General features: G+C 33.6%; 1 long non-coding RNA gene across 3 annotated transcripts in view; it reads left to right on the top strand.

Annotated features, from left to right (window-relative positions):
- Nucleotides 1-14,822, top strand: part of LOC141375774 (uncharacterized) — a 57,777-nt gene that overhangs the window by 23,159 nt on the left and 19,796 nt on the right. Inside the window, exons 14-23 of one of the 3 annotated variants that reach the window (XR_012384563.1) lie at nucleotides 1,174-1,294; nucleotides 5,814-5,870; nucleotides 6,012-6,063; nucleotides 6,891-6,933; nucleotides 7,591-7,641; nucleotides 7,994-8,048; nucleotides 9,432-9,486; nucleotides 11,251-11,305; nucleotides 11,895-11,949; nucleotides 13,078-13,132. This is a non-coding gene — a long non-coding RNA (uncharacterized lncRNA). Of the gene's footprint in view, nucleotides 1-1,173; nucleotides 1,295-5,813; nucleotides 5,871-6,011; nucleotides 6,080-6,890; nucleotides 6,934-7,590; nucleotides 7,642-7,993; nucleotides 8,049-9,431; nucleotides 9,487-11,250; nucleotides 11,306-11,894; nucleotides 11,950-13,077; nucleotides 13,133-14,822 lie in introns of those variants that run through there. The other 2 variants (XR_012384564.1, XR_012384566.1) reach the window with 2 other exon arrangements.

Genomic DNA, 14,822 nt, shown 5'->3' with positions numbered 1-14,822 from the left:
CGCTCAGAATAGCTCACGTTTGGATTTACTAACGATGAACTGAACGTGGGAATGTGCGCAGCTTCACGGCAGCTTTCTGGCAGGCGTACGCACATTTTTTGTGCGTGTCTGTTTTATTTCCATTGGCGACTCTTAGAGGCAGTTGTGTTAAATTCCTCTCTACAAAGTGTCTGAGCCTTGCAATGGCAGCTTTTTGAGACGGGTTCATATAGTAGGTATGTAACATTTCCATACCATACAGTTGACCAGCTAAACATTAAAGCGCAAATTGCAGCAGTCGCAATGTAATCTATTAACTAATCTAATCTATCAATTATTTATTATTATATGTACTGTATTATTCCACTTGTTATTCAAAATAGCAAGTTTATTTATATATTTATATCCGGCGCGTACTGTTTTAGACAATAATAATTAGTGACTGGGAACAGAAGATGAGAACAAATAAACGTTAGAAATAGGTGTTTGTAATGGCAGCATCAGACGTAGTTCTTCAAAATGTGTATTTGCTAATAATAGCACGCGCTCGGCCTGTATCTGGCTCGGAAGCGCCGGTGTCGATTTCACCCAGAACCGGGCAGAGCTCACTCCTCCGCGGTAAACAATTCGCCGTCTGATTCCATGAGATGTAACGTTATGATAGATGCACTATGTAACTGTGATTTTTTTTCTACACATACTTTTATGTGAGAAGCAATGACCATTCGAATATGGTATAAATAACATGGTAACAAGGTATATTAAACATAAATATGACGTAGAAACAATTTACTAAACTTGAATTATTAAGCATGATTGAACAAAATGTTTGAATTTAGTAATGTAAATGTGTGGTTTTATTTTTTCTAATGTTTTTTTGTGATAAACTTGTGTTCAGTTAAACTGTACATTTGAATAAATGAACTTTTATTATGAAAAGAGGTTAACTTACCCAAGTTAAATAACTTTATTTGATCAAATTGTCAAAATAGTGCACTACTAACTTATATTTTGTTAAATGGTTTGAAATGTGATAACTGTATTATGAAATCTGATAACTATATTACTATTTTCTGTTTTGGTCTTCTTTAGAGAATTTTACACTACGTCACATATATTAATACTGCTTTGCATATGTGGTATTGTATTGATATTATAAACTGTGAAGTTTAACCTTATATAATATTTTAACAGTGAATGAATGGTGGTAAGAGTCAAAGCAGAGGATTAAATCCTTTGAAAGATGCTGCTCATCATGTGAGGTTGGGGAAGGATAAAGACATGCTTACGTGGAGGTACATCAGTGACATCAAAGGTACCAAAGTTTTGTACATGTTTTTTCTTACTGCAGGTAGTCCCCAGTTATTGTTTCATTATAAGCATAGTGTATAAAATGTTAAGATGCAAAAAGGAGTTTAATTTAACACAAAAAAATTAAGTCATGAACGATGATTTGATGACAAGACATTATAAATGTCAACAAATAACATTTAAATAATAATAATAATAATAAAAAGAAATGTCCTAATTGAAAACCACACTTTAAAATGTTAATGTTTAATTTAAGAGTCTAAAAAATGCTAATATTAATGATTTCCATATTAGTGAAAAGTTAAAACTATTAAAGATTGTACACTATCCAGGGCCTGATTAACCAATGGTTAATAACACACATTGATGGAATAAGCCATTTACACAAATTTTGTCAGACAAGTGATGTCTGACCGACAGAGACAACATAACTAAATAGCGCCAGTGGTGTAGCTTGTAATGCACAGCAACATGTTTTGACGCGATTGATCATCAACTCGAGTTCTAATATACCGTCTGCTGAACTTATTCTTATTTTTTTTCTCCCCATTGGATATCAGATGGGAAATACATTTATTTTTAGGAAACATTTAAAAAAAAATTAAAATAATGCAAATGTTAAATAAAGTCACAAGTGCCTCGTGTGTTTTGATGATGTTTATCTTATTTCTCTAAATAGGTATTTTAAATATATAATAAAGTTATTTTCAAATGTTAGCAACATCTTAATAGAATTCATTTGTATTTATTTATTTGTGACGTTAGTCACTAGGGGTGTAACGGATCACTGTTGATCCGTGATCGATACGGATCACAACCCACGGTTCGGAATGCGCGTGACCCGTAGATTAATAACTTTTTTTGAACTTGTAGGTTAATCCAACATTTATAACAATCGCAGAGAGATCGCCTCCCGTGTCATTCAAATTGCATGAATGAAAGCATTTTGGCTTCCCTGTAAAATATAATGATGACGTTGTGGGACCTACATAAATGCTTTTGGCTATTAAGGTGTTTTTTTGTCACTGTTTGTTTAGCCTGCATTAATGCATTCATTATGGTAAGAATAAAATCACTGTTTAATGAAACAAGATGCTGGTGAAAGCAACTACATTGTGTAACCAACAGATGGCGACAAACAAACATCAAAACTATGTAATTGAATAGGTTTTCAAATATAATACACCTACAGTATAATGAAACATGAAGTTTTATGTGTGAATTGTTGAATCATTAATTGAAGATAAATATATGTTGTGCAAGATTTCTATATATTTTGCATTATCAGCAACAGTAGCAAAGATCATATTTCATATTGAATACTTTTTTTTAGCTGGTTATTTCCTGATTTTTATTTTTTATTAAAATTACAGGTTCTATGTTCTGTTTGTTAAAAGCAATGTTTTATGCAGTAACATTTTTGTATAAATGGAAAGCAAATTGTCTCCTCCCTTTTTTGCTGATCCAAAAAATGGTCCGATCCATAACTCAAAAAACGTAGAGTGATCCGAACTGCAGATTTTGGACCCGTTACACCACTATTAGTCGCCCTTTCCCAAACCCTGGTTAGCCTGTCGATTATCATTTGCCACAACTAGCGCTACTTCACCCATATTCTCCTACCTCATGGCTCTGTTGAAGAGCATTTAATAGGTTGCACATGTCTTAATAAAGGTTGCCTCCCTCTCTTTAAAAACATTTTTTTTAGAAACTAGGCATTTCCTCTTAGCAAATAGTCAATATCATATATTAGGGGTGTAACGATACACTCAGCTCACGATACGATGTGTATCACGATATAGTGTTCACGATTCGATATGTATCACGATATTTGGAATAAAAATTGAAAATTTAACTGAAATGCAAATTTTACCAAGTAAACTATTTTTTATGTATTTCTTTTGTTTCAACTTGTTAAACTGAACCTTCTTTTAGAAAATATATTAAACAGGCCTGTCTCTGGAAAATAAAACAATTTAAAAACTTCTTAAAAAATATTATTGCAATGACAGAGACAAAATTAAGGAACAATTTAAGTAAAGGTGCAAAAAAATAAGCTTTCTATTCAATTGAATTTAACAGTGAGAGCTTAAGGCTTTGCTTGGTCACTTGCGTTTTTTGTGTGTGCAAAAAAAAATCTACATTTCCAGGTAATCAGCAGTTCTATAAGATAATCCTGAACTTATGTGTATCTGTCTGAGAGGTTTTTATGGATGGCTGTCTTCATGTTGGGCATGAGTGACAGGGTGGCCGTCTTATCATTACACAGGACAGTCGTGACTCTTTTTAGCAGTTTAGGCAGGTTTACTATTTCTTCGGCGTCGCTGATGTCGGCGCTATCAAGTGTATCATGTTGACGTGCATTTTTGTGTACCTCTGTACTCAAATTTAGCTTTAAAGGGTTAGCTCGTCGTAATCATAACTCTAAAATCGATATGATTGTTTAAATAATGTGTACGTTTTCGGTTTCATTTACACTGCTAAGTGCTGTTCAAACTTCCCACGCTGCTCCTGAAAGATCACTCTGTTCCACAAACTGAATGTTGTTTACTACTTTATTAGTCACAACCTGCAGGTTCTGTTCACTGAAGCAGACGCGCGCGTATGGCAAGCCGTTTTAGCATTTAAACCTTTGTTCTGACTATCCATAAATATATGTAATTAATATTTAATTAAATTCATTTAGAGATATCTCTAATTATATTTTGACTAGTCGAATTATAATTATGACTAGTCAAAATATAATTAGAGATATCTCTAAATATATTTATGGATAGTCAGATCAAAGGTTTAAATGTTAAAACGGCTTGCCATACGCACGCGTCTATCATAGTCCGCCCTTTGTAGTAACAGCTCACGGTCAGCTCATGTCATGTGTGATTTTGCGGCCGCCAATACATCATATGAAGACAGAATGATATTTTAGGGTGAATTGTACCTTATAAATACAGTATGTGACTCTTTCAACACCATTAGGAGGTATCCCTGTCGCTGTGCAAAGTATGTAAATCACTGTGAAGACTTTAAAACTTAGGATGTGTGACCCAGTATGCGTGTCAAAAAGCGGACGAGTCTAAAGCAATTACTGTACAACCGAAATGTTGCCAGACGTCTGATTTTGAGAGGATGGGCCATCCTCTATTTCAACTCCACTCATCTTGGTTTGCTAACATTACTGCTGCTGCAATCTGAACTCACGTGCGACAGCAGGTGGAACGTAGCTCACGTGCAAACAGCTCAACTAATAAGAGAAAACGGACGTCATATCGTAATCATATCGTCATAACGCCACGATGCATATCGAGACATTTTTGCATCGCAATAAATCGTACAACGATAAATCGTTACACCCCTATCATATATTATTATTATCATTGTATTTAAATTGTCAGAAAATGTCACCATGTATAAAAAGCATGCAGATTTTTTCCTTTCCTTCTTTACTTTTTTTAACTAAACAGCATGCTTTAATTGGTGAAGTGCTTGTAAGTTTTGAAATAACCTGCACTGAATTGAGCGGACTGTAGTGTAGTATTTGCCGTAGATCAAAATGAGTGAACAAGTGGATTTGGCAATCACAAGAGAAAAAGAGGAGAGGGTGCATCTTTATTGAGGCATGTTTCATGTATTCACTCCTTCAAACAGACCCATGATGAGGAGAATGAGAGTATAGAAGACGTTATGGTAATGTTATGTGCAAGCTAGCATTAACCAGGTGGAGGATGCTAATGGCAGTGCAGACTGGATTCATCGTGTGTCTGAGGGCGTACTCGCACTGTACAGTTGCCATGAACCAGGCTGAAGCATGCTTTTCCCCCCTTCCGTCTCCCCCTACGGCCTGCACTCACATTGCATTCGTGCCTGGGCAGTCTTGTCAACGAACGTGCTGTTCAGTAAGCGCTCTCGCAAAGCACAGTGGAGAATAGTAATAAATACCTTTTAAAATATATATTTTAGTACTGCTTCAGTTAACTTGAACAAGTGTACTTATACCATCAATTTTCATTTTCATAAGAAAATTTTCATTTTCTTAAAAAATAAGTTAAATCTTTGTAGACTATATATATATATATATATATATATATATATATATATATATATATATATATATATATAATTTATTTAAAAAATGTGGGCAATATATTATAGATTTGTTTTGAAAAAAATGTATTCTATTCTTATTTTTTTTAATACAGACCTCTTGAGTTCTTAATCCGGGCCTGACACTATCAAATAGTAAAGTATTAGATAATTGTTTTGGGCCAGTTTCCTGTACAGTGTACTTTTTGTGCACTATTAAACCAACATAATGAATTTTTTCAATGATTTAGTTTCTTCTGTATCAGTTTTCACTGTCCAGAAAAGTTTGTGATGCATACTCTGTGGAGTCAGTGTTCATGTGTTGACAGAACTGTTTTTATTTGGCAGAGTTACAATTTTAATCTTGTATAAAAAAAAGTACCTTGTGTTTAATTTTAAAACATTGTTCTGCACGATATCACAACATACAATTGTAATTTTAGAGTGTGTCATGTGGAGGAGTTGACCTTCTCTCCTGTAACAAACATGAAAAAGCAAAGGTAGGGTATATTGGATTTTATTTTAAAAATTGGCATATTTTGAACCGTATGTAGTATTAAATATAATGTTTAATAATGTCTGTTTAGCACACACTTGAGTTGTTTTAGCTTTATTTTCTGTGTTTTGATTATGTTTTTCAGTCTCTTCATGAGCCATTATCTTTGAATTCTGAACAGAGTGAGCTTCAAAGAGGTTTGTCTATATAATTGTCTTTTAAATGTTGATCTGAAGAGATATTTTCTTATTGTTCCTGTATCTGTGCAGTTATTTTTATATAATAATACATTTAATATGGGTGTAGCGATACATTATTATATTGAGAATCGCAATATAACAATTCAAAGTTTTTTCTTTAGATTAGCCTCTATTCACACGGTGAGTATTATGTGTAAGATTAAACGTTTACACAGTTGCAGTATAAACTACTGTTGTTAAATGATGAAAATAATGCAAGTTGAAATCTGATGATGACAAATGCCTGGTTATACCAGTGAAAATGATCTATTTGCATGTGGACCATAAGAGAGTGCAAGCAAACATCTAACACTCATCTTCAGAATTTTGAATTTGTATTCTGATGTCATCTCTGTCCTGTGCATTAAAGACCAATGTAAAGTTTAACATGCCAGATCTATGCAAAATTGAGCATTTTAACCATTACTAGGCCTACATATTATAATAATATTGTTTTTTACCACATTTGAGAAATAACAAATATTACTAATATTTAAAGCTTTTTTTTATAGCTTACAATATTGAGATATCAAGAGAAACAATGTCAAGTTTGCTGACCTATCAATAGGCTATTGTTTTAATATCTGTGTGTTTGCTCATGGTTTATGAGGACCAAGTATGTCTATTTTATGTGAGTTAGCAGCAAGCTATTGTTATATCAAATATGTGTGTTTACTCATAGTTTATGAGGACATGATTGGTTATGGAAGACTTGAAGCTTTCAGTAAGTGAATGTCATGTTTTCTTCATCTTTCTTTGCTTCTCTCTTTCGGTACCTCCATGAGCCCGTCGCTTGGACAAACACAAACAGAGTTGTTTTCTACAGAGGTTTGTTAATTCTTTTGTCAAGCTATTTTGACACTCCTTAAAGGCATAGTTCACCCAAAAATGAACATTTACTCACTATTAATTTACCCTCAAGTGTTTCAAACCTTTATGGGTTTCTTTTTTTCTGTTTAATAAAACAAATGAGATACTTTGAAAAAAGATGGAAACATGTATCCATTGACTTACATAATAGAAAACACAAATAATATGAAAGTCAATGGTTACAGGTTTCCATCGTTTTTCAAAGTATCTTCTTTTGTGTTTAACAGAAAAAAGAAACCCTTAAAGGTTTGGAACACTTGAGGGTAAATTAATAGTGAGTAAATGTTAATTTTTGTGTGAATCATCCCTTTAAGTGCTAAAATGACAGTTACATATTTCTGCTAAATGCAGTGTAGCAGTCCTGTGTGATTAGTCATGGTTTATGAGGACCAAGTATGTCTATTAGATGTGACTTAGCAGTAGGATAATGTTTTAATAAATCTGTGTGTTTCTTCATGGTTCATAAGGACACAGTATGTGTAGGTTGACATAGTGCTAGCAGTAGACAATTATAACGTGTGTTTCTTCGTTATTTGTAAGGGCATGATTTGTTATGCGTGACTTAAAGTAATTTAACAATGTTAAAAAAATCTTATCTTTGCTTCTCTTTTTCAGTACCTCCCTGAGCCCGTCACTTTGACCAACACAGAGTTGTTTTCTACAGAGGTTTGTTTATTCTTTTGTCATGTTATTTTGACACTCCTTAAAGGGATAGTTCACCCAACAGTACAATTGTGTCCTCATTTGCCTACCCTTTACTTGTTTCTTTATTTGTTCTGTTAAAGACAAAACAAAATACTTTTAAAAAGATGTAAACCTGTAATTCATAGTAAGTAAATGTTCATTTTTGGGTGAACCATCCCTTTAAGTGCTAAAATGACAGTTTCTTAATTAGACTAAATGCAGTGTAGCAATCCTGTGTGTTTAGTCATGGTTTATGAGGACATGATTGGTTTTGTGAGACTTTCAGTAAGCGAATGTCATGTTTCCTTCATCTTTCTTTGCTTCTCTCTTTCAGTACCTCCATGACCCAGTCACTTTGTCAAACACAAACAAAGCTGTCTTCTACAGAGGTTAGTTAATTCTTTTGTAATGCTATTTTGACACTCCTTAAAGGGATAGTTCACCCAAACAGTACAATTGTGTCATCATTTGCTCACCCTTTACTTGTTTTAAATCTTTATGGGTTTATTTTTTCTGTTGAACACAAAAGAAGATACTTTGAAAAAAGATGGAAACTTGTAACCATTGACTTCCATATTATTTGTGTTTTCTATTATGGAAGTCATTAGCCCCTTTCACACAGTGATACCGGTAAATATCTGGAAAATTTCCGGAAAGACTTTACCGGTATATTCAAAAAAGCGCTGTTCACACAGGCGAGGACGTTACGGAAATATTCCGGAAAAGAGCATTCACACATCCATTCCAAAATACCGGTAAATTCTGACAACATTCACCACAAATGAGCTTTAAACGGCTGCGCTTGTATTTGTAAACATTTGACTAAATTACAAACTCTGTGGATGATCAATATTGTGAACATCTTTCGCAGGATCACTTTCGCATGTCGAGATGTTCATAATATGTGCATGTGCAAAGCTTGAAGGTAAACAAACAACGGCTTATCATAAGCATCTCATCGATGATTATTTACACAGTTATCATTAAGAAGAACATATAAACGTGATCTGACTAACTTCTAGCAGCTAAATGTGTCTGGAAAAATATTCAAAGGCTTTTATCCTCACAAACCGCGCGGACGTAAATGCGTCTGACTGTTGTGATTGGCTAAAGCAGACGTCTCACGTCAGCACGTTCTAGACGTGCACGCGCTTATTACGGGAATCTTCTTTTTGCATTCACACAGCGCAGCATTCCGGCACATTGCCGGTAATGTTACAACTTCTCTTTCCGGAAAATAGCAAGAACGAATTTACCGGTATTTTCAAAAAGGACCTGTTCACACATACTATTTTCCGGAAAGGTCTGTATGTGTGAAAGGGGCTATTGATTGCAGGTTTTCTTCTTCCATCATAATATCTTGTTTTTGTTGTTTATCAGAAGAAATAAGCACATAAAAGTTTGGAACACTTGAGGGTAAATTCATAGTGAGTAAATGTTCATTTTTGAGTGAACCATCCCTTTAAATGCTAAAATTACAGTTTCCTTTTTCAGCTAAATGCAATGTAGCGGTCCTGTGTGTTTAGTCATGGTTTATGAAGACACAGTATGTCTATTTAATGTGACTTAGCAGTAGGATGTTGTTTTATGGAAACTGCGTGTTTCTTCATGGTTTATGAGGACACAGTATGTGTAGTTTTACATGGTGCTAGCAGTAGACTATTATAACGTGTGTTTCTTCATGGTTTATGAGGGCATGGTTTGTTGTGCAAAACTTAAAACAGTAAGTAAACGAATGGTAAATTTTCTTTATCTTTGCTTCTCTCTTTCAGTACCTTCATGAGTCCGTCACTTTGACAAACACAAACAGAGTTGTCTTCTACAGAGGTTTGTTAATTCTTTTGTAATGCTATTTTGACACTCCCTAAATGGATAGTTCACCCAAACGGTACAAATGTGTCATTATTTGCTTACATTTTACTTGTTTCAAACCATTTTGGGTTATTTCTTCTGTTAAAGACAAAAGAAAGTACTTTAAAAAAAGATGTAAACCTGTAACCATAGACTTCCATAGTAGAAAACACAAATAATATGAAAGTCAATATTCATTGGTTTTCAAAGTATCTTTTGTGTTTAATAGAAGAAATAAACCCATAAAGGTTTGGAACACTTGAGGGTAAATTAATAGAGTAAATGTTGATTTTTGGATGAACTATCCCTTTAAGTGCTAAAATAACAGTTTCCTATCTCTGCTAAATGCAGTGTAGCAGTCCTGCGTGTTTAGTCATGGTTTATAAGGACCAAGTATGTCTATTAGATGTGACTTAGCAGTAGACTATTGTTTTATTAAATCTGTGTATTTCTTCAGGGTTTATGAGGACATGATTGGTTATGCGAGCCTTAAAGCTTTCAGTAGTTTTCTTCATCTTTCTTTGCTTCTCGCTTTTAGTACCTATATGAGCCTGTCACTTTGACAAACACAAAGACTTGTCTTCTACAGAGGTTTTTGTAATTGTTTTGTCAAGCTATTTTGGTACTTTAAACCAATCATGTCCTCATAAACCATGAAGAAGCACACATTATAAAACAACAGTCTTCTGTTAACATTGTAAAACTACACATACTGTGTCCTCATAAACCATGAAGAAACACAGATTTAATAAAAAAAACATTGTACTGCTAAGTCACATCCAATAGTCATACTTGGTCCTCATAAACCATGACTAAACACACAGGACTGCTACACTGCATTTAGCAGAAATAGGAAACTGTAATTTTAGCACTTAAAGGGATGATTCACCCAAAAATTAACATTTACTCACCATTAATTTACCCTCAAGTGTTCCAAACCTTTATGGGTTTCTTTTTTTCTGTTTGACAAAACAAATAAGATACTTTGAAAAAAGATGGATACCTCTAACCATTGACTTTCATATTATTTTTGATTTCTATTATGGAAGTCATTGATTGCAGGTTTTCTTCTTCTGTCAAAATATCTAGTTTGTTTGTAGGTTTGGAACACTTGAGGGTAAATTAATAGTGAGTAAATGTTCATTTTTGGGTGATCAATCTCTCTGAGTGTTAAAATGACAGTTTCCTATTTTTACTAAATGCAATTTAGCAGTCCTGTGTGTTTAGTCAGGGTTTATGAGGACCAAGTATGTCTATTGGATGTGAGTTAGCAACAGGCTATTGTTTTATTAAATCTGTGTGTTTACTCATGGTTTATGAGGACACAGTATGTGTAAGTTTACATAGTGCTAGCAGTTGACTTATAACTTGTTTCTTCATGGTTTATAAGGGCATGGTTTGTTATGCGTGACTTAAAAAGTCCCTTCAAGTGCTAAAATTACAGTTTCCTATTTCTGCTAAATGCAGTGTAGCAGTCCTGTGTGTTTAGTCATGGTTTACGAGGACCAAGTATGTCTATTGAATGTGACTTAGCAGTAGACTATTGTTTTATTAAATCTGTGTGTTTCTTCATGGTTCATGAGGACACAGTATGTGTAGGTTTACAATGTTACCAGTAGACTTATTTCATAACGTTTGTTTCTTCATGGTTTATGAGGACATGATTGGTTTTGTGAGACTTAAAGCTTTCAGTAAGCGAATGTCATGTTTTCTTCATCTTTCTTTACTTCTCTCCTTCAGCACCTCCATAAGCCAGTCGCTTTGTCAAACACAAACAGAGTTGTCTTCTACAGAGGTTTGTTAATTATTTTGTCAAGCTATTTTGACGCTCCTTAAAGGGCTAGTTCACCCAAAAGTACAATTGTGTCATCATTTGCTCACCATTTGCTTGTTTTAAATCTTTATGGGTTTATTTTTTCTGTTAAACACAAAAGAAGATACTTTGAAATAAGGTGGAAACCTGTAACCATTGACTTCCATATTTTTTGTGTTTTCTATTGTGGAAGTCAATGATTGCAGGTTTTCTTCTTCAATCAAAATATCTTGTTTTGTTTTTTATCAGAAGAAATAAACCCTTAAAGGTTTGGAACACTTGAGGGTAAATTCATAGTAAGGAAATGTTCATTTTTGGGTGAACCATCACTTTAAGTGCTAAAATGACAGTTTCCTATTTTTACTAAATGCAGTTTAGCAGTCCTTTGAGTTTAGTCATGGTTTATGAGGACCAAGTATGTCTATTGGATGTGACTTACCAGCAGGCTATTGTTTTATTAAATCTGTGTGTTTCTTCATGGTTTATAAGGACATGATTGGTTTGCGAGACATAAAGCTTTCATTAAGCCAATGACATGTCTTCTTAATCTTTCTGTGCTTCTTTCTTTCAGTATCTCAATGAGCTCGTCACTTTGACAAACACAAACAGAGCTGTCTTCTACAGAGGTTTGTTAATTTTTTGTCAAGCTATTTTGACAGTCGTTAAAGGGATAGTTTACCCAAAAATGACAATTGTTTCATCATTTGCTCATCCTTTACTTGTTTTAAATCTTATGGGTTTAATTCTTCTGTTAAAGACAAAAGAAAATACTTTTTAAAAAAAAGATGGAAACCTGTAACCATAGATTTCCATAATAGAAAATACCAATAATATGAAAGTCAATGGTTACAGGTTTTCATCAGTTTTCAAAGTATCTTTTGTGTTTAACAGAAGAAATAAACCCATAAAAGTTTGGAACACTTGAGGGTAAATTAATAGTAAGTAAATGTAAATTTTTGGGTGAACCATCACTTTAAGTGCAAAAATGACAGTTTCCTATTTTTACTAAATGCAGGTTAGCAGTCCTGTGTGTTTAGTCATGGTTTATGAGAACTAAGTATGTCTATTGGATGTGACTTAGCAGTAGGTTGTTGTTTTATTAAATCTGTGTGTTTCTTCATGGTATATGAGGACACAGTATGTGTAGGTTTACAATGGTTTGCATAGTGCTAGCAGTAGACTATTATAACATGTTTCTTCATGGTTTATGAGGGCAGAGTAAAGGAGTACACCCAAAAACGACAATTGTGTCATCATTTGCTCACCCTTTACTTGTTTTAAATCTTTATGGGTTTATTTTTCTGTTAAACACAAAAGAAGATGGAAACCTGTAACCATTGACTTTCATATTTTTTGTGTTTTCTATTATGAAAGTCAATGATTGCAGGTTTTCTTCTTCCATCAAAATATCTTGTTTTTGTTGTTTATCAGAAGAAATAAACCCTTAAAGGGTTGGAATGCTTTGGGGTATATTAATAGCAAGTACATTTTCATTTTTGGATGAACCATCCTTTTAAGTGCTAAAGTAACAGTTTCCTATTTCTGCTAAATGCAGTGTAGCAGTCCTGTGTGTTTATTCATGGTTTATGAGGACCAAGTATGTCTATTGGATGTGACTTAGCAGTAGACTATTGTTTTATTAAATCTGTGTGTTTCTTCATGGTTTATGAGGACATGATTGGTTTTGCAAGACTTAAAGCTTTCAGTAAGTGAATTTCATGTTTTCTTCATCTTTCTTTACTTCTCTCTTTCAGCACCTCTATAAGTCAGTCACTTTGACAAACACAAACAGAGCTGTCTTCTACAGAGGTTTGTTAATTCTTTTGTAATGCTATTTTGACACTCCTTAAAAGGATAGTTCACCCAAAAATGACAATTTTGTCATCATTTGCTCATCCTTCACTTCCTTCAATCTGTGTTTCTTCATGGTTTATGAGGACACAGTATGTGTAGGTTTACATGGTGCTAGCAGTAGACTATTATAACATGTGTTTCTTCATGGTTTATGAGGGCATGGTTTGTTATGCTTGACTTTAAAAGTAAGTAAACGAATGTTGAATTTTCTTTATCTTTGCTTTTCTGTTTCAGTACCTCCATGAGCCAGTCGCTTTATTTTATTTTATTTTTTTTTTATTTTTTTTTATTTATTATTTTTTTTATTGGGATTAACAAGACAATACATCATAGTATACAATACAATAAAGGAAAAATTACAGAGTGTCTTATTTTCCTTATTTTCCCACTGTCCCCTTAAAATAAAATAAGTTCAAATGTATGAATTATAAACAAACATATCCTCTAAACAAAATAATAATAAATAAAATACAAGAATTAAAAGAAATTGTTAAGCAGTATAATAATAAATGAGCAAGTTTACGATACAAGCAAAATAAATAAAAAATAAATAAATAAAATAAATAAAATAATAATAATAACAATTGAAAAAAAATAGTAATTAAAAGTTCACATTAAGGAGTCAATATTTTCTCTTTTCAATTAATTACTGTTTATTAGATCTGATATCAACTAAACAAGGTAAGCCTTTGATATAGTCTAAAACAGGGTTCCAGGTCTTGTAAAAAGATTTGAGAGATCCTGCAAGTAAACATCTTAATTTTTCAAGTTTTATGTAACTAAAAATTTCTCGGATCCACATGTCATGTGATGGAGGAATCACCTGTTTCCATTTGATAAGAATGGCTCGTCTAGCTAGAAGAGTAGAAAAGGCAATAACTTGGCGAGATGCAACAGTCAGGTCAACTATCTCTGAAATACCAAAAAGTGCTGTCAAGGGGTTAGGGTCTAGATTTATGTTAGTAGATTTATTGAGAGTGTCAAAAACACTGGACCAGAAATTTTTTAATTGAGGGCAACTCCAGAACATATGAAGATGGTTGGCCGGAGACTGCTTACAACGATGACAGGCATCACTTCTATCAGGGAAAAATCTGGCTAATTTGGCATTGGTTAAATGAGCTCTATGGAGTACCTTACACTGCATTAGGCCATGTCTGGCGCATATGGAAGAAGAGTGGACCATCTTTAAAATATCCTCCCATTGTTCTTCCATAATATCAATGCCAAGGTCATTTTCCCAAGATTCTTTGAGAGACACTATAGGATTTTCATTTAGTGTACTTATTAAATTATAAATTGCTGATATTAAATGTTTCTGACCCGTATCTAAACTGACAAAATAATCAAGATGGTGTTCAGGAGGGCGGTTAGGAAAGTGGGGAAACAATTTCTTAACAAAGTGTCTGACCTGAAAGAAGCGAAACAAGTGACTGTTGGGGAGATTGTATTTAGTGGATAGGAATGAAAAAGATGTAAATACCCCGTCTTCATATAAATCCTTTACCTCAATGAGTCCATTAGCTGCCCAAATGCGAAAAGTGTTATCAGAACAAGATGGTGAGAAAAATTTATTGTTCAAAATAGGTGTATGGATAGATGTTTTATGTAAGCCGTAATGTTTTCTGAATTGAACCCAAATTTT

This window comes from Danio rerio, chromosome 8, assembly GCF_049306965.1.
Source record: "Danio rerio strain Tuebingen ecotype United States chromosome 8, GRCz12tu, whole genome shotgun sequence".
Taxonomy (NCBI): Eukaryota; Metazoa; Chordata; class Actinopteri; order Cypriniformes; family Danionidae; genus Danio; species Danio rerio.
Note: the sequence above shows the minus strand (reverse complement) of the source record. Positions and strands in the feature narration are given on the sequence as shown.